Source organism: Triticum dicoccoides, chromosome 4A (assembly GCF_002162155.2).
Source record: "Triticum dicoccoides isolate Atlit2015 ecotype Zavitan chromosome 4A, WEW_v2.0, whole genome shotgun sequence".
NCBI classification, from domain to species: Eukaryota; Viridiplantae; Streptophyta; class Magnoliopsida; order Poales; family Poaceae; genus Triticum; species Triticum dicoccoides.
In genome coordinates, this window is record NC_041386.1 from 613,387,515 (window position 1) to 613,408,862 (window position 21,348).

Genomic DNA, 21,348 nt, shown 5'->3' on the forward strand with positions numbered 1-21,348 from the left:
GAATGGGGAATTCGGGATCGAGCTGGGACGGAGACTAGGAGTGGAGGGGAGGGGAGGGTGCGTTCGGATCCGAGGCTGGGGTGTCCGGATCTGACTCGAGTAGGAGGAGGAGGGCATGCTATGGCGGAGAGGGGTGGTCATCGCCGGCTGGGATCGAGAGTGGGCGACGGCGGAGGGACTTGCAGTCGAGGTGCGAGAGGGGACGACGGCGGAGGGACTTGCAGGCGAGGTGCGAGAGGCAGTGAGGTGTGATCGGGGAAAGGGAAAGAAGTGGATCGGGGAGGCGGCGGCGGCGGGGATCGGAGGGAGCGAGGGGCTGGCGGTTGTGGGAGAGAAGGGGACGCGAGGAAGAGGAGAGCCGGCTGTGTTAGGGTTACGTGGGTGAGAGGATGAGGGGGTGAGGGCTGTCGTTGGATGCTCGTAGATCTAACGGTGTTTCAGCATGATCCGCGTGATATGTCTATTGACCAATCAGAACGCAGGAAATAATTTAAAGAGTTCAAAATGAGTTTTTTTGTAAAATAACTATCAAATATTTGTTCAAATGATACCATATTTTGCACAAGTTTACATCTTGGATTGGCAAACAATGTTGACAAAGGGAGTTTTTTATTTTTTTAACACAAAAAATCAATTTTCCATTTTTCGAGTGCCAAAAATAAGTTTTTTTGTGAAGGAGCTACCATATATTTGTTTCAAAATTGGACCAACTCCATTTTGTAAAATACTAGGCCATATTTAATGTAGAATTGAACAAATAGTTGGGTGTCAAAAGCTTTGATCCACCTCTCGTGAAAAAGACAATTGTTTGCCGAATCAGTAGTTAGTGGGTCAAATTTGAACTGCAGCTGCTTATGGTTTGCTCTTTATTTTTCCAAAAATCATTTCTAGGTACATAGGTATCTATTTAATAATAGAAACACCAAAAAAATCCAATATTCAAGCACTAGCTAGGAACGGTCATGCCCGCCATTTTGATCGCATTTTGAAATGGGCATGAAAATTCAAAAAAAAATAGAAAACCTTCGCATTGTGTCATTATATGTGACAAAGTTACCAGGAAAAATAATAAACTTGTGATACAACAATTCTTTAAAAAAGTATTCTCAGAAATGAGTTATCATGTGTGAAGATTCATGGCTTTCAACCCAAATGCTCAATCTTATGGCCACATTCATGACATAGTTTGTTCAAATTATCTCATATTGTGTACAAGGGTGCATCTTGGAATGGCAAACAATGTTGCCTAAGTGAGTTTTCATTTCCCTTGGATGAAAAATTCATTTTCATTTTTCGATTGCCCAAAATGAGTTTTTTTGGGAAGGGCCTATCATATATTTGTTGCAAAATTGGATCAAATCAATTTTCTAAAATATTAGGCCATATTTAATGCCCAAATGACCAAGTGGTTGGGTGTCAAAAGATATGATCCAGCTCAAGTGAAAAAGAGAAATTTTCGCCGATTCGGTTGGAAGCGTGTCAAATTTGAACTGCAGCTGCCTCATAGTTTGCTCTTTATTTGTTCCAAAAATTATTTCTAGGTACATAAGTATCTATTTAATCATATAAACACCAAAAAAATCCAAGATTCAAGCACTACAGGAACGGTCATGCCCGCCGTTTTGATCGCATTTTGGAACGAGCATTAAAAATTCAGAAAAAAATCAAAAAATTAGGAAACCTTCACATTGTGTCATTATATGTGACCGAGTTACCAGGAAAAATAATATACTTGTAATACAGTAATTACTTTTAAAAAGTGTTTCCAGAAACGAGCTATCATGTATGAAGATCAATGACTTTCAAGCCAAATGATCAATCTTATGGCCATATTCATGGCATAGTTTCTTCAAATGATCTCATATTGTGCACAAGGGTGCATCTTGGAATGACAAACAATGTTGGCTAAGGAAGTTTTCATTTTCTTTGGACGAAAAATTGATTTTCCATTTTTCGAGTGCCCAAAATGAGTTTTTTTGTGAAGGCCTACAATATATTTGTTGCAAAATTGGACCAAATCAATTTTCTAAAATACTAGGACAAATGGTGGGGTGTCAAAAGTTTTGATACACCTCTCGTGAAAACGAGGGTCAAAATTGAACTGTAGCTGCCTCATAGTTTGCTCTTGATTTTTCCCAAAAATCATTTCAAGGTACAAAAGTATCTATTTAATTAGAGAAACACCAAAAAATTTCCAAGATTCAACCACTAGCTAGAAACGGTCAAGCCCGCTATTTTGACCGCATTTTGAAACGAGCATAAAAAATTCAAAAAAAAATTTGGAAAACCTTCGCATTGTGTCATTATATGTGGCCAAGTTACCAGGAAAAATAATAAAATTGTAATACGATAATTATTTTAAAAAAGTGTTCTCAGAAACGATCTATCATGTGTGGAGATCAATGACTTTCAAGCCAAATGATCAATCTTATGCACACATTCATGGCATAGTTTGTTAAAATGATCTCATATTGTGTACAAGCGTGCATATTGGAATGGCAAAACAATGTTGGCTAAGGAGGTTTCCATTTTCTTTGGACAAAAAAATCATTTTTCATTTTTCGAGTGCCCAAAATGAGTTTTTTTTGTGAAGGACCTAACATATATTTGTCGCAAAATTGGACCAAATAAATTTTTTAAAATACTAAACCATATTAAATGCACAATTGACCAAATGGTTGGGTGTCAAAACCTTTGATCCCCCTCTGGTGAAAAAGACAAAATTTCGCCCAATGGGCATGAAAAGATAAAAAAATCAAAAAATTGGAAAACCTTCATGCCATAGTTTGTTCGAATGATCTCATATAGTGCATAATGGTGCATCTTGCAATGAATAACAATATTTCCTAAGGTAGTTTTTATTTTCTTTGGACAAAAAAATCAATTTTCCATTTTTTTGTGCCCAAAAAGAGGTTTTTTTTGTGTAGAACCTACCATATATTTGTTGCCAAATTGGACCAAATCAAATTTCTAAAATACTAGACCATATTTAATGTACAATTGACCAAATGGTTGTGTGTAAAAAGTTTTCGATCCACCTCTCGTGAAAAAGATAAATTTCCGCATATTCATTTTCCATTTTTTTGTGAAGAACCTAACAAATATTTTTTGTAAAAAAACTTATCCATTTTTCAAGAATATTAGACCACATTTTATGAACAAATTTGTGTACACTAGAAACATTTTTTATAGATATTAAATGGTTTTTAGTTAAATCATTAATATTTTTAATAAATATTTTGATGTCTAATATTTTGAATACATGTCTACATTTTTTAAGACACATTGTACATATTGTTTATATATGTTTAACTTTTTTTAAATACATGATTAACATATTTTCATATATTCCCAACAAAAAAACATCTTTTCATACATACGTTTTGATGTCTATATTTGTCCTTACACATTGTACATTTTTGTATACATATAAAACATTGTTGATATTGGTTAGAAAAATTTAAATACACGATTAACATTTTTAGAAAATCTTGTTTTGTTATCTACTTTTCCATATATATATAGTAAAATTTTCATATATACATAGTGATGACTATTTTTGCATACACATGAAACTTTTTTTATACATATCTAATATTATTTATGATTATCATTTTTTATATGCATGAAACTTTTCAAATACACACATTTAGTTTTTTAAACACATGATTATATTTTTTTTAAATACGTATTAATATTAACATTTTTTGAATTACACATTTAGTTTTCTAATTGCTAAACCATATAGCAAGATTCACGAAGGAGTTCATTATTTTCCTATTCTTATAATTCTATATGTTTTTATTAGTTTCGAGATTTTTCTATAAGGAAAAACCTTTTTAGAGTTATACAATGAAAAACTTGTTTTTTAGACAATAATGAAAACATTTTTTTTTCAAATAACTGACCATCCTTACCAAATGTTAATAATGAAAAACTTGATATGTTCCCATTTTCGTTGGGCCGAATATATGTTTTTTTAGTAATATGAGGGCACCCCACATTTCTTCCTGGATGGGCTGAGGCCTACATGGCACACAATTTTTTTAAAAGGAGTTGGCCTCGTTCCATCGAGGCCCAAGCCCACCTTGAGCGACACCTTAAGTACCAATGCATCCACGTTCACAACCTTATGACCATTTATATTGGTCGTAATCAGGTAGAAATAAGGTCGTCGACCACTCTTGTCTGCTTTATGACCATTTGGTGTAAGGCAATTTCAGGGTTTGAGCCCTTCCAAGCGAAATGGCCATGGATTTACGACCAATTCAGTCTGGGTCACTGAGAGAAGATCACAAGTTGACATATTTCTTGTAGTGTTTGAACTTCTGTTTCTTTGAGAAGGGATTCTTCGGCTTGGGCTGAGGAGTATCAGTCAATGTCTTCACAGCCTCTTGAATCACAGTCTCAGGAGCCGCAGGCTGAGGAATTTCAGTAGCAATATCTTTAGTGGCAGCCTGGGTCTCAATTTCTTCAGCAGCATGAGCATCAGCATTAGTGGCTGGAATTTCTTCAGGAATGGTGAGAAGTGAAGCTTGAGGTTCATGAGAGCCCATTTGAACTTCTTCAGTTTGGACTGGGGACTAAGGAATCTGTTGCAGTGGGGTGAACATGGGTGAATTGGGGTGATGACTTTCCCAATAGTCATCATTCAAAACTGGAGTGATGCACCCAATGTCCATGTCTTCTTCTTTTTCATCCATTTCTTCAACAACTGCCTCTTCAGCCGTGAACTGAGGCATGGGCGATGATACCGGTGGGGTTGAAGGGATATCATCCACTTCAATTTCTTCGTCCAACTGCTCTGACGAAGCAGCAGAAGGAACATCTTCATCTGATCCGCTTGGGATCTCATAATCCTCACCAAAGGGAACGATCTCCTTTGATGGCATACTAGAAACAGGAATACATCAATTGGATTTTCGAAAGAGCTCCTCAAAGTCTTCACTTTCTTTGGTGCTGAAGACTCTGAGGCAATGGATGCTTTCCTTTTCTTCACTGCTACTCGCTCCGCACCTTTGGTTTTCTTCGCTTCTAATGCAGAAGGAAGAACATGACTTGGCGTTGGTACAGGAGGAGCAGAGGAAATTGGTTCATTTTCTTCAGGCACAACTGATGCAGTTGCCCTGGCTTGTTCAGTGTCTTCAGCCGCAGCGACAGATGCTTTAGCTGGCCTGGCTTGTTTTTCAAGCGCAACACTAGTGGTTGCCCTGGCAGTTTCATCAGCAGCTGGAATAGCTTCATCAGCCCTGGTACTTTCAGTTTCATCAGCAGCCTGATTGTCATCAACGGTGCTGGCATGCTCTTCAGTGGGCTGGGGAGATGCTTCAACCTGAGGAATTTCATGTTGCGTTGAGGCAGCAACATTTGTGGTGAATCCCTTGGTCAGCTTGACGAATCTGACTTTGGCTCCAAGCCAATCAGCATAGTATCGATCAAATTTATCACTAAGATTCTTGATTTCTGATTGTAGAGCGACAAGTTCATCAAGTGATAGCTTCGAAACATTTTGCTTCAGAAAGCGCACTTTCTTGTACTGAGCTTTCTTCACCTTCCTCCCCTGTTCAAATTTCCATTTTTCCTCACCAATGAAGGCCGTCAACATATGACTTTGACCAGGAGTGAGGTTCATCTCAGGCAAAGGAGTGTTGGGGTCCTTATGCCATATGGCGATGACGTCTAGGATCAACTTTGGATCCAGCGTCAATGGCACATTACTGCCTTTGGCTCTAGTGGCCCTTTGTTGCCTGTCACTGATCATTTCAGCGAGTTCTTCATCATCATCTTCGTCTTCACTAGACGGTACTTGGAAGGCAACCTGCTTCTTGTGAGGACTTGGTCTAGTGCCTCGTCTAGCTGTGGCCTTGGTCTTCAGCAAAGTGGGGACTATTGAGGACTGTGGAGGAGCAGAAGAACTTGCAGAGGCTCCTAAGGAAATTGAGATGCCTGTGGTCCTTTGACACAAGGCGAGATGCACATGTGTTGAGGACTTTGTCGAAGCAACTAAGGACTTTGCAACAGGAGGAACTGGAGCAGCGTGAGGTATTTGCCGTTTAGCCCATTCATCAAGATAGTCCTTACCGCGGTTGAGGCTGGTGGGATCAGCTATTTGGCCAGGTGCCAGTGGAGGTCTTGGGCAAGGAGGGTGGAGAGTGAATTTCTTCATGTACTTTGGAGTGACATATCTGTACTCCCTCCATTCCCGTGCCCATCTCCGTTCAATCCTTTGTATGCGCACCTTGCGCTGATTCTTGTTCTCCTTGCCATGTTTGGCTTCATCAGGAGTGCAATATTTCTCATAAATGTCATCAAGGATCTCAAATGCTATGTTAACTTCCAGTTTCTTGCCTCCCTTCTGAGGTTTCTTGCCATCTGCCATTTTCTTCAGCTGAGGATTTTGAACAATTGAGTTCTCTGAAGAGGTATATACGTTCGAGAATGCTGCAAATGAGTTAAGTTGATGAGAACCTAGTGATTCAGCAGTGGACATGTGTACCTGTGAACAGAGTATAGGTGCAAAGAACTTGGAGAGGTCATATGCGTTCTCAGAAGTTTTTGCAAAAAGAACAAGTTTGCGGAATTTGACTAGTGGTGTCTTGAGGAATTTCACTAAGCGCTTTTGACTTAGGTTCGAGAGTTCTATAGATTGAAAATCCACACAACTGAGGAATCTTGAAGAAAAATATAGCTTAGAGAAACAGATCAAGAAAAGATGCTTGTGTAAGGTGTTTAGAGTGTGGAAATTTAAGAATAAACACCTTTTGAAGATTTTGTAGAAATCATCAGAATCAATAAGGGAAGTAAAAGTAACTTTTAATTACCCTTGAAGAAGAACACAATGAACTGAGAGTTTGAGATTTGGAAATTCGTCAGTCCAGATCTTCCACGCCCTAACTTGGCTGAGGAAGACAGCTACGGCGGCAGCGGAGAGAAGAAATCTGCGGCTAGCGTGAGTACGACGGCAATGAGGTCGAGACAGTGAAGCTCTTCCTCATCGACGATGATGGAAGTAGCGGCGGCGCTAGGTCAGGAAGCTCGAGCGAGGGGAAGTGAGGTCGAGCAAGGTAAATCCAGTCTGAGGAGGGTGAGGGGTATATATAGCCGAGGTGAAAAACTGCTCGCCGTAGGAAAATGGACGAACGTGCCCCTGGCCCTTCTCATCCTAGCGACATGTGTCACCCACGTATAGAGTGGTGGAGATCATTTGAGATCATGGGTGAATAGATAAATCCTATCGTGGGATGTGGAACTGTTGGGAGGCAAAAGCCAAAAATTCAAATTAGAATATTTTAACGTTTCGTTTGCAAATTCTTCAGCTGACAAGGACACAGTGAAGATTTAGAACGGTTTCAAATAGAATGCACATGAAGAATTTTGTGAACATATTGGGTTGAGTTTAGCATAGAGGGGGAAGGGTCCGATCATATTCACTTAACAGAAAAGGCAACTTGAAGATTTAGCAATAAGTGGATGTTGTAGAGGACTAAAACTCAAATATATATATATATATATATATATATATATATATATATATATATATATATATATATATATATAGTTAATGAAGAACAACGACGGAAAGAGTGAAGACTATGCAAAGTTAAAGAAATTGAACAACGGAGGAATTTCAAAAAACTGAAGAAAAGCTCGAATTGAAGATTTTCAACTTTTGTTGGTGGCGTGACCCACCGTATAAGAATGATGATTTCAGACACCACGTACAATTGCCGTAGGGCTTTGAAAATCAAATTCTTCGTTAATTTCTTCACACTTAGAGGGTTAGTCTTCATTGATTGAAAAAAAAACGTTACTTTATGTGTTGCACATCTAAGTCATCAATTTTGCATAAGTGTTAGGATGTGTGTCCTTTTCAAAGGACAATCAAAGATTCTAAGATATTTAGCTCACACTGCAACTTGCTAAATCTCTTCTCATCCAATGGCTTTGTGAAGATATCGGCTAGTTGTTCTTCAGTCTTCACGTGCTCGATAGAGATGTCACCCTTCAACACATGATCACGAAGAAAATGATGACGAATCTGAATGTGCTTTGTCTTCGAGTGCTGAACTTGGTTATGAGCAATTTTGATGGCACTCTCATTGTCACAGTAAAGAGGCACATTCTTCACATTGATGCCATAGTCCTTGAGGGTTTGCTTCATCCATAGCAATTGAGCATAGCACGAACCAGCAGCAATGTACTCAGCTTCAGCAGTAGAAAGTGATACGCAGTTCTGTTTCTTCGAGGACCAACATACCAAGGATCGTCCGAGGAAATGGCATGTGCCTGATGTTGACTTGCAGTCCACACGGTCACCAGCATAGTCAGAGTCTGAATATCCAATGAGATCAAAAGCCGAGCCCTTGGGATACCATAATCCAAGTGTTGGAGTGTGAGCTAGATATCGAAGAATATGCTTCACAGCCTTATGGTGTGATTCCTTTGGTGTAGCTTGAAAGCGGGCACACATGCAAACACTAAGCATAATATCTGGCCTAGATGCACACTGATACAATAAAGAGCCAATCATGGGGCGGTATACCTTTTGATCGAAGTCAATACCATTTTCATCAATGCATAGATGGCCACTTGTGGGCATAGTGATTTTTACGCCTTTGTAATCTTGCATGCCGAATTTTCTCAATACATCCTTGAGGTATTTCTCCTGAGATATGAAGATGCTATTGCACTATTGTCATATCTGAAGACCTAAGAAGAATTTCATTTCTCCCATCATAGACATTTGATATTCTTCACTCATCATATAGGCAAATTCATCACTGTAACGTTGGTCAGTACAGCCAAAGATGATATCATCAACATATATTTGGCACACGAATAATTCATCATCATAGGTTTTGGTGAAAAGAGTTGGCTCAAGTGAACTGGGTTTGAAGCCTTTCTTCATGAGGAATTCCTTCAAAGTATCATACCACGCCCGAGGGGCCTACTTGACGCCATAGAGGGCCTTATCGAGTCTGAAGACTTTGCCAGGATGCTTTGGATCTTCAAAACCTGGGGGTTGAGCAACATATACTTCTTCCTTAAGCTTACCATTGAGGAATGCACTTTTCACATCCATTTGATATAAGATGATATTGTGATAGTTAGCATAAGCAAGTAATATGCGAATAGCCTCAAGTCTAGCAGCAGGTGCAAAAGTTTCATCGAAATCAATTCCTTCAACCTGTGTGTAGCCTTGCGCTACAAGCCGTGCCTTATTCCTCACCACAAGGACATTTTCATCTTGCTTGTTGTAGTAGATCCATTTGGTGCCGATGATATTGTGCTTGCGAGGGTCTGGTCGCTTGACAAGTTACCAGACATGGTTGAGCTCGAACTGATGTAATTCCTCTTGCATAGCTTAAATCCACTCAGGCTCCAGAAATGCCTCATCTACTTTGGGGGGCTCTCTGATAGAGATGAAAGCAAAGTGCCCACAAAATTTACACAAATGTGAAGCCTTTGAGCGTGTGAGAGGACCTGGTGCATTGATGTCGCAGATGATTTTCTCAATTTGCGCTTCATTTGCGACGCGAGGATGAGCAGGTTGACGACGAGGAATTTGCTCATTTTCTGCAGAACCATTTTCTTCAGGTGCACCAGCATGATGTTCTTCATGATCTGGTTCAGCAGATTCTTCAATCAGAATGACATCCTCAGTAGCCTTGAACTTGATAGTTTCCTCAGGTGACTTTTCATCTAGCAAAGGAGGTAGGTGCTCTCTTTGCGAGCCATTAGTTTCATCGAACCACACATCTACAGTTTCAACAACCTTTTGGTGAATGTTGTTGAAGACCCTGTAGGTGTGCGAGTCCTTTCCGTAACCAGGCATAAAACCTTCATGTGCTTTCGGTGCAAATTTAGAATTGTGACGAGGATCTCTAATCCAACATTTAGCACCGAAGGCTTTGAAATAACTCACATTGGGTTTCTTGTCAGTGAGGAGTTCATATGCTATCTTTTTGAAGAATTTGTGAAGATATACCCTATTGATGATGTGGCACGCAGTATCAATTGCCTCAATACAGAAGTGACAAGGCGTCTTGTATTCATCAAGCATAGTGCGAGCCATCTCAACAAGACTCCGGTTCTTGCGCTCCACGACGTCATTCTGCTGAGGAGTATGAGGAGCAGATAACTCATGAGTAATAGCAAGTTCATCAAGATAGTCATGAAGACCAGTATTCTTGAACTCAGTTCCATTGTCACTTCTGATGTGCTTGATCTTCACACCAAAGTTGGTTGAAGCCCTCGAGGAAAATCGTTTGAAGACTTCCCGCACTTCATGTTTGTAAGTGATGATATGCACCCATGTGTAACGAGAGTAATCATCAACAATAACAAAGCCATATAGAGATGTTTCATTAGTGAATGCAGAATAATGATTAGGACCAAAGAGATCCATGTGAAGCAATTCAAATGAACGAGTGGTAGTCATGATAGTCTTTGCGGGATGTTTGCCCTTGGTCATCTTTCCAGCTATACAGGCTCCGCACAGGTGATCCTTGAGGAATTTGACATTCTCAATGCCAATGACGTGCTTCTTCTTCGGGAGCGTGTGCAAGTTCCTAATGCCAGCATGACCAAGTCGTCGATGCCATAGCCAGCCTCCTAAAGCTTTTGCAAGAAGACACATAGCAGGTTGTGGTCCTGTGGAGAAATCAATAATATACAGATCTTCTCTCCTAAAGCCTTTGAAGACTTTGGAATGGTTAGCTTCCATGATCACAACACAATGATACTTGCCAAAGATAACAACCGTATCAAGATCACAAAGCATTGAGACTGACATGAGGTTGAATCCTAAGGACTCGACAAGCATGAATTTGTCCATGTGTCGATCCTTTGAGATCGCAACCTTACCTAGACCCAATACCTTGCTTTTGCCTTTGTCAGCGTAGGTGATATGCTTCAGATGCGATGGAGATCAGGGAGCATCCATCAATAAGTTCTTGTCACTAGTCATGTGATTTGTACATCCACTATCGAGGACCCACTCAGTGGCTTTGGGTTGATCATCGTGCAGATGAATTACTGCAGCTTACGAACTGATATACTTAATCAATGAAGAATATGATATCAAATTAATCAGATCAATTTCATCACACAATAAAACAGATAAACGGTATGAGGATGTGAGAAATGAAAATTCATTTCTTCATGATTAGCTTGCGTCCTTTCAAGCATATTTCAGGTCTCCAGAAAATTCTTCAGATGTTTAAGTTCGTCTGCAGACCTGACCTTGCATAAGAGATTAGTTCTTTTTCTTCACCACCCACATGTGGAGAGGTTGGCAACGAGTTCATCACTCTGCGAGCTCCATAAGAGAAAGGTGGCATATAAGCCAGTCCGCTTCGTTTCACATAAGAGGAGTTAGGGTAAGCATATGAATAAGCAGAGAAATTCTTTGAGGACTTATGAACATAATGATTTGAAGAATAATGCACATATTCATAGCCCTTAAATCTTCCCTGCAAAACAGAAGTGTTAGGACGATGATGTTCATATGAGGACTTTGATCCATTTGAGGAATTTGATCCACGTGAGGAATTCGGTCCGTATGAGGACTTGGATCCGTATGAAGACTTTGGTCCATATGAAGAATTTGATCTGGGGTTCCTATTCTTCACAGGTGGTGTCATGATGACATTCACCTGAAGACTTTCAAGGAACTTTTTGGGAACCCGGATTTTCTTCATAGGGGAACCGTTCCTGCACTTAGTGCCAACATATCTAGCAAATACTTCACCATTCTGATTTTTGAACAGCTTATAGTTGGAGTCAAATGACTCATCACAAGAATGAGGAGATTCACATGTAAAGCCAGATAAAATGGATGGATCTACTGGAGGTCCCTTTGCAGCAACCCATGAGGTTTTGGGGTACTGCTCAGGCTTCCAGTATGTTCCATCAGCATTGAGTTTCCTCTCAAAGGCAATGCCCTCTTTTCGAGGGTTCCTGTTGAGGATCTGCTTTTTAAGCACATCGCAAAGAGCCTGATGCCCTTTGAGGCTTTTGTACATGCCTGCCATATACAAGTCCTTCAGCCCTGCATTGTCAATGATACTAGCAGCATCCTCAGATGAGGAATTAGTGATAGCAGAGACAGATGAAGAAATTACAGCAATAGAAGCATTTGAACTTTCAGGTGAAGAATTAGCAGATTCACGTTCAATGCACTTCAAACATGGTGGAATGAATTCTTCCTGAGCAGCACTTATCTGCTAAGCAAGCAATGAATCACATTCTTTCTGAAGATCTTCATAACTCTCCCTTAGATTCTCAAGATCTTGCTTTCCTTGAAAATATTCATAAGAAAGCTTCTCATGATCAGATAAGAGAGTGTTATGATGACTCTGAAGGTTATCAAACTTGGACTGAAGTCTTTGAAGATTATCAGTCAAGGTTTGAGTGCGATCCATTTCTTCACCCAACAAATCATCTCTTTTGTCTAGCATATTTTGAGCCTTTTGCAAAGCTCTTTGTTCTTTAGTGGCAAGAGAAGCAAGTTTGGTATAGCTGGGCCCAAATTCATCACCAGATTCATCATCACTGGACTCAGATAGGTAGCATTCAGTTACCTTGGCACCTTTTGCCATGAGGCTGGTGCAGAGGATGATGATTCCGGTTCAAATGGCATTGCCTTAGAGATTCCTTGAAATCCTCAAACCAGGGAATCACAAACTTTAACATAAGTATTTCTACCAATCCACAATTACTCACTAGCATGACTCTAATATCATCATCTCTATATCTCAAAACAAATGCAAGGAATCAAACTTCTCATCTATTCAATGCTCTTTATATGAAAGTTTTTATTATATCCCTCTTAGATGCCCATCATATGAGGACTAAATTCATAACCTAAGCTAATTACCATGTTGTTTAAGACTCTCAAAATAATATAAGTTAACCATGAGATTTTATCAATAAAATAAAATAAAACCACCGCCGTGCTCTAAAAAGATATAAGTGAAGCACTAGAGCAAACTGCCTAGCTCAAAAGATATAAGTGAAGCACATAGAGTATTCTAATAAATTCACGATTAATGTGTGTCCCTCTCAAAAGGTGTGTACAACAAGGATGATTGTGGTAAACTAAAAAGAAAATAAACCAAAGACTCATATCATACAAGACGCTCTAAGCAAAACACATATCATGTGGTGAATGAAAATATAGCCCCAAGTAAATTTACCGATGAATTGAAGACAAAAGAGGGGATGCCATCCAGGGCATCCCCAAGCATAAATGCTTGCTTGTCCTTGAATATTACCTTGGGGGTGCATTGGGCATCCCCAAGCTTAGGATCTTGCCACTCCTTATTCCGTTGTCCATCAAATCTTTACCCAAAACTTGAAAACTTCACAACAGAAAACTCAACAGAAAACTCATAAGCTCCGTTAGTATAATAAAATAAATCACCACTTCAGGTACTGTCGTGAACTCATTCTTAATTTATATTGGTGTTATCTCTACTACTAATAAACAATCAAACATTATCTTTTCTACGCGCACCCAAGAAAACATCCGTGGACACATTACCACCATAGGATTTATCCCAGACGACTCACTCTACAGCCATCATTAATCTAATCACGATCTGGTGTATGCTTAGCAACTTACCTAGGCACACCGTACTCCGCCAGGCTAAAAACCACCGCGTCCGCAAGCTTGCCATATATCGCGCGACCAGAAAATAAAGGAATAAATTGATTCACGTGATTTGTGGCCTGCATGCAGCGACATTATCATGGATTGGTTCGGTCTGCTCAGATATTAATGACGAATTAAAAGGGATGATTACGTACCACGCAAAAAAAGAGAGGAAAGATTGGATGGAGAGAAGATATAATGAAGCACATGGGGCACGCACTAGGAAAGAGCAAGGCGGATGCATGTGATTAAGGGCTAATTAATTACGCGGACGGTTTGTATTCTCGGATTATCCGAGGATCACAAACAGACTAATAAACCTGACTGGAGGAGTGCTAAAATTATGGGCCTTCTATTCACGTTACATTGTGAAAAAATCACGGATCTACTGTTCACGTCACTATTCGAGGAAAATGACACCTCTGAGCGCACGAGCGATAGGGTTTCACCGCCGCCGCCATCCCTTATGCTGCTCCGCCCGCTGTATCTCCTCCCCGCGCGACTCTCTGGCCCTCCAGGCCTCCAAGTCTACCTTTCTTTGCCCTTGCTCGCCGTCTCCTATCCTAGGTCATGGTTCTTTCCCGATGAATTGATGTCGTTGGCTGTCGATTCTGCCGTTTCGTTCCTACTGTTTGTGGGTAGGTGCTCCTCCCCTCGCCGGCGGGCGGCCTCCATCGTCAATCGTCTGTTAGTGCTGGTGATCAGCTGCATGCATCCAATGGAGAAGGGACGGCGCAACCATTCATGTTCTGGAACACGCGTAGCAATAATCCACCCCAAAACCAGTCGAATACGAATGCAACCTCTAGGTACATTTTTTCTGTCTCTCTCTAATATTTTTCTCTCTCGCACAGTGACATATCTGCACCTTCGGTCCTTTCTTGCTGCTAATCTTCTTTCCGAGGCGAGCGGCCACGCAATACGAGACTCAATTGAACGATGAACATTGTCAGAAGCGTTTGATTTTCTTTCTGCATTTGGTGACTGGATACAAATTTGATATTATTACCAAACTCATTTCATTGTTTGCTTGCAGTTTACGTATTGGATTTGCCATGCAAAACATTCTATCTTGGCAACATTTTTTTTGCGGGAATAGGCAACATCTTTTTCTTCAAGATGTACGTGGGAGATTTCTACCGTTTTCCACTTCCCTATATGAAATATGTTGCATACATCATCCCTAGCAGGCTTAGGCAGAGAGCAACGTATATCTCTACTGTGATTTTTGTATTACCTTGTTCTTTTGGGCACCATCAATAAAGAGTACAGCAGCCCAAGAATATTACCGTTTTTTGAAACGCAGGTATCAGCTCATTGACCGCATCTTAATGTATTTTGTACCTCCTCTTTCACTGCTATCGAATATTTAGATTGTCATTAAGTCATTAACTAATGCCCATACCATCTTAAGCTATGAGCAGACTCACCCAGGTGATTATTTCCTATCTGCTCTTGCCTATTCATTATCTATACTTTTGAAAAATCTAAGTTATTTTTTTCTCTCACGCAGTAAGTTTTTGACTTGTTGAAGACAGAAGGTATAGCAGCTCTAAGCCTGATGTAGTATTGGCGTCTAATGGGGCATCAACAAGCTGTGTATAAAAACTAATTTGCTTCTTGGTGTCGGCTCTGAGAGGGACGAGCATCATGTTGTGAACATTTTTATCTTCAAAACTTTTTTTTGTTGGTCAGCTGTTTCCATAAAGAATTAGTCAATGTTGTTTCTCATTATGAGGATTTGTAAAGGCTTTGGGGTTGCTAATCTGAACAACCATTATGATAAATGGAAGTATGTTCATTCATTTATCTTTGAGAAAACATGTGCTTTTATCATATAAAAGATCTACAATAAGCATCACTGCCCAGCGTCTGGATATAACTCGGCTATATCTGCTTGGGTTTGTCCCTACTAATTAATTAGACTAACCCCTTTAGTCCATGTATTTGTATCATCTGGTGCAGCTAAGTATATCTAGCAAATGAGTGCGACTGGGTTATTGAAGGAGGCCGAAGAAGCACATCCACCTTACACCTCGGCTCCGGCTGCCTTGGCTATCTTGTGAAGTATGGGTTTGTATCCTTGTAAGTCTTCTTTCTATGTTGCTTTTCTTGGTTCGATTTTTGCGGTGTCCATTCTGCATGGTATCAGATACAGCTAGGAAAAATTAATGTCGCTCCATGGTTGGAAACACTGGCGTCAAGAAGCTCAATTAGGATATAAAACAACATGCTAATCAGTCGTGCATTGCACGTGCATGCTTACTAGTATCTACTGTATTACAACTTCTCCATGGTTCATACCCCCCGATACTACACATAGATTCATCAAAATATGCAAAGTAAACAAAGAAAATAGAATTTGTCAAAAACAGAAAAGATGTAGTAATCTAGAAACTTCGTATACTTCTGTAACTCCAAAAATTCTCAAACATTAGGACAACCTGGAAAATTTGTGTATCAATCTTGTGTAGAAAAATCAGATCAAAAGCACGTTTCTATGATTTTTTAAAATTCTGGCAATGAGCGCAAAAGTTTCTATTTTTCAGCAAGATCAAATCAACTATCACCATAGACCATCCCAAAGGTCTTACTTGGCTCAAACACTAATCAAAACACCAAAACACAATTAATACAGAGGTAATAATGTGTATATTTTGAAAAACTGAACCAAAAACATAAAACATAAAAATAAAATTGGGTTGCCTCCCAACAAGCGCTATTGTTTAACGCCCCTAGCTAGGCATAAAACATAGATCTAGGTATTCTCATCTTTGGTATGCAATTCATAAGTGACCCTCATAATAGATTCATGTGGCAACTTATTTTTTTTCTTGGAAAGTGTTCCATGCCCTTTTTTAATGGAAATTGAAATCTAATGTTTCCTTCTTTCATATCAATAATTGCACCAATCGTTCTAAGAAAAGGTCTACCAAGAATAATAGGACATGTAGGATTACAATCTAACACTCATTCATTTTCATGGGGGGTACAATTTTCAGAGTATACAAGGACAAAGTATTTATATATTGTAACTATGAGCAATCAGGTTAGAGATGTCAAGGTAAAATTAATGGAGGCATGTTGATGCATCTGCATCTACACAAAATTTCTTAGATTTGCATTCGAGCTATATATGCTGACCTATGAGACATGATTACTCATGTTGTTTCATGTTCTTTATTTGGAGCTAAGATCTCACTTATTGAGAATGCCACTCTTACTCGGAAAGAAGAAAAGCTTTATCAAATAGCTATATATGACAGGTGTACATTATGACCTACTAATGCTTGATTCAGCCACGTTCATCCTACTAGGCATGTTGCTGGCCTAAGTGCTAAACAATAGATACATCTATACATAGATAGAGATGAGATGGAAGCATCCAAGGCGATCATATAGCATCACTATGCGACATTACTGGTGCCTGTTTGGTGTACTCGTCTTTGATCTTCTTCAACGTCATGACCACATCATGCATTGTCATCCTCTGTTCGGGCGAGTCACTGGTACAACGCAAACCTAGCTCAAATACCGACACAAGAAAATCATTGTCCAAGACACAACTAGAAAGAGATGAGCCTTGCAGTAGCTGCCCATCAATGACCTGGACAAGATCCGCAGGAAATGCCTGATGAACCCACTGCCTAAGGGTTAGTTGGGCGCCGAATGTGGCATGGGTGGGTCTCTTGCCGGTGAAGACTTCGAGGATCATGACTCCATAACTGAACACATCGCTCTTTCGCGATGCTTTTCCAAGTGACCCATACTCTATTCAAGGAAAAGATAAACATAAATTAGGTATAGTTGCTTGTTCATGTTATTTTGAGAAAAGACCTTTATTTTATCAATGGATTTACAAGTACTTGGTTGAAAATATGACAAGAGCAAGCTAAGTACCTGGTGCCATGTACCCAATTGTTCCAGGCATGCTCGCACTTATAATGGAGTTTTCATCTAGAAGCAACCTTGCAATTCCAAAGTCCGACACATGCGCTATCATCTCCTCGTCAAACAACACATTGCTAGGTTTCAGATCACAGTGTAATATCATCTCGTGGTGCTCATGGTGAAGGTAATTCATTGCCATTGACACATCGAGCATGATGACGAGTCTCTCAAGAAACCCTAAACGACTTCTATTATGAGACTGGTGTAGAAGCATATCTAAGTTGCCATTCGCCATGCATTGAAGCACTAGTGCTCTAAAGTCAAGGTTGGAACATGTGTTGAGTATCTTTATTAGGTTGCGGTGTCGCACCATGCGAAGCACTTGACACTCAACATCAAAACTTTGAATGGACTCCTCAGCTTGCATGTCAATGACTTTTATCGCGACCATCAAACCATTGCCCAGTTGGCCCTTGAACACTTTTCCAAAGCTTCCGGACCCCAAGATGTTATCTTCACTAAAATTATTGGTGGCACGAATGAGCTCGTGATAGGAGACTATCTGATGGCCTATGACATCATTTGCATCAATAGAAGCTATGTCATCTCTCTTCTTAAGTTTCACTCTAGTCCATAGGTATAAAGAAATGGCAATGGCACCAAAGGCTAGTGTGAGTGTTGGAAGTACAAACCGTAGCAAGTGTGTATTACTTGAGTGGGATTTGTTGAGGCATGGTGGAAATCTGAGGCGTGGGGCCCCACATAGCCCACTATTTCCAATCAAAGACTGTGAGCTGAGGTTAGAGAAGACACCCCCCTCGGGTATTTGGCCTTCTAGACTATTGAATGAGAGGTTCAAGGTAATCAAGTAGGTAAAGTTGGCAAGGAACATGGGAATAGTGCCAGAAAGATTGTTAAATGAGAGGTCCAATGATGCTAAACTTTTTAGCTTTTCAAGGGGTCATGGAATTGAGCCCGTGAAGGAGTTATGTGAAAAATTTAGGTCGGTCAACATATTAAGTTGTCTGAATGTATCAGGAATGCTTCCTGTCAAGAAGTTCGAAGAAATGTCAATGTAATTTGTTTGTATTAAACCAGAAACATCGACTGGTAGTGCACCAGCAAAGGAGTTGTGAGAAAGATTTAGTTGGATAAGTTTATCTAGGTGGAAAAAGCTCGTGGGTATTGTGTGGCTTAACTGGTTACTAGACAAATCGATGTATTCTAGCGAACTAAGATTACCAATGCTGTTTGGTATGGAACCTAAAAAATTGTTTTCCTGGAGAAACAAACGTTGTATACTCCCAAGCATACCCATTTGTGTTGGGATATGGCCTAACATTTCATTGTGAGAGATATCAAGCCATACAAGGTTTTCCAACATAGCGATGGATTCTGGTATTGGCTCAGTGAATAGGTTGTTACTAAGATCCATCCACTGAAGCTTGCTTATGTTCGAAATTGTTGCCGGAATTCCACCAGTTAACTTGTTATCATCCACAATGAAAGTGATTAACTGTGAACTGAGGTTTCCAACATGGTCATGGAGGATGCCCGTGAAAGAATTATATTGTAGCACAAGGAGTTGGAGTTGCCTACACCTGGAAAGAGATGATAAGAAGTCTAGATTCCCATCTAAATTGTTGTTTGATAAATCAAGGACGTCCAGATATTCATTTTCTCCAAGTGTTGTTGGTACATGACCCAACAATTGATTATGTCCCAAAGACAGGAATTGCAATTTGGAAAAGTTGCCAAGAGAAGCTGGAATTTCACCTGTCAATTGATTACCTCCAAGATACAAATACGAGAGTTCATGTATAAGACTTAATTCTGGTGGAATCTCTCCTACGAGGTTGCCGTTGGAGATATCGAGATCAGTAAGACTGGTGAGGTTGCTAAGAAAGGCTGGAATCGAGCCAATAAGATTACTAAAACCTAAGAAAAGTTGTTGAAGGTTAGGCAATTTGGATAACCATGTTGGGACAATATCCACAAAAGAGTTTCCACCCAAATCAAGTATCTGTAGGTACTGGGATGATGCAAGCCCTGCTGGGAAATGGCCAAAAAAATTATTATCATCTAGCGAAAAAATTTGCAACATTGGGAGGCTGAAACTTTGATTCCTCGGAAACATTCCTGTCAAGTTACCATTTCCAGTGAGTATAATGGTTTGTAGCCTAGACTTGTTGTACATGGCTAGTGGCACTAGGCCGGAGAGTTGATTCATCTGTACACCAAAGAACTCAAGCATGGATAGGGATGCAACACCATGCGGTATAGGACCCGACAGGCTGTTATTTGCAAGATCAATGACTGTCAAGGAAGGTGTGTTGTTGAACAAAAACGGTGGTATTTGGCCAGTCAATTCATTTTTGAATAGAACTATTTTTTTAAGGTTGTGCATGCGCAGCAGCATCTCAGGAGGGATCTGGCCCGAGAGTTGGTTAAAAGCTAGACTAAGGAACTCGAGCCTTGTGAGATTCCCTAAGGCAGTAGGCAAGGCATTTGACATGCTATTTCCCCTAATCCGGAGATAAGTAAGACGACGTAGCCTACCAAGTTCAGCTGGGATGGAGCCCGTGAGATTAGCATTGGCGAGGTTGAGGAGGGAGAGGAAAGAGAGGTTACCGACATGAGGTGCCACAGGCCCATCAATAGGCATGTCAGACAATGATAAAGCAGTGACACGTTGCCTGCGTCGGCTGCACGAAACGCCGACCCAGTGGCAGAAAGATGTGTTGATGGTCCAATTGACGGCGAGAATGCGGAGTGGGTCGGCTAGTTTTGCTTTGAAAGCCAGCAGCGCTGCGAGGTCGGTGTCACTGCCATTGCCGGTGGACGGACTAGGAGAAGATGCCGAGACGGCAGAGAGTAGTGCGAGTGTGAAGATGGAACTAAAGGCAGAGATGGATAGAGCGGCCATTGAGCTAGGTGGCTGGGCTGATTGTTTACTCGTGTGTGTGTGTGTGTGTGTGTGTGTGTGTGTGTGTGTGTGTGTGTGTGAACAGCGGGAGTAGCGGTGAATTTATATGGGATTTCTGCAGAACCTTATCCTTTCCTGGGTCACAAGCGCATCGATCAACCATTGCCGGCGGGCGCACGGCACGGCGAGCGTAGCAACAGACTGCGGAGTGGAGAGACACGACTCGAACGAACATGCACCGCACGCCCAATAATTTACCCGATCGAAGCGGACGAAAACCTCTACACCAGCTTTGCAACTAGCCAGACGTGTCGAGACCATTCCATGGAAGTTATCAGCTAACTCGCCGGCTGCCAAATGGTGCGGCAAGCATCACAACACGGCGCGGAGCTATCGAAGCTTGGCCCGAGCGACACTGCTCGAACATGCACCCCACGTCCAGGAGATGCCCCGTGGGAGCGGACGAAAACCTCCACGCCAGCTTTGCAACTGCCGCTCTGGGCTGGAGTCGAAGCGAAGCGACAAGCGGACGGCATCCATCGAGGCATCGAGCGACTGCGTTTTTCTCCCAAAGAAAAAAGAAAAACAAGCGACAGCGACCAGCGCTCCGCTGAAACGGGATCTGCTCGGCCTGATCTGATCTTCTCGATTCTAGCGCTGAAACGGCGGCAGCGACGAGCGCTGAAACCGCGACAGTGACCACCGCTGAAACGGGAACTTCTTATGATCTCCTCGACTCTTCCTCGACTGCTCGTACTCGATCAAGCCTGTAATCAATATCTCGATCGCTAAAGCCTAAAGGGATCGGGAATTCAAGATCGTGAAAACTGAAAACTCTAATCGTGAGGTGACGGCCGTGGGCTCGTGGCTACAG

General features: G+C 40.9%; 1 pseudogene; it reads right to left on the reverse strand.

The window, feature by feature from the left end:
- Nucleotides 1-16,877: 16,877 nt before the first annotated feature.
- LOC119287342 lies at nucleotides 16,878-20,548 on the reverse strand (annotated as a pseudogene).
- Nucleotides 20,549-21,348: the final 800 nt, after the last annotated feature.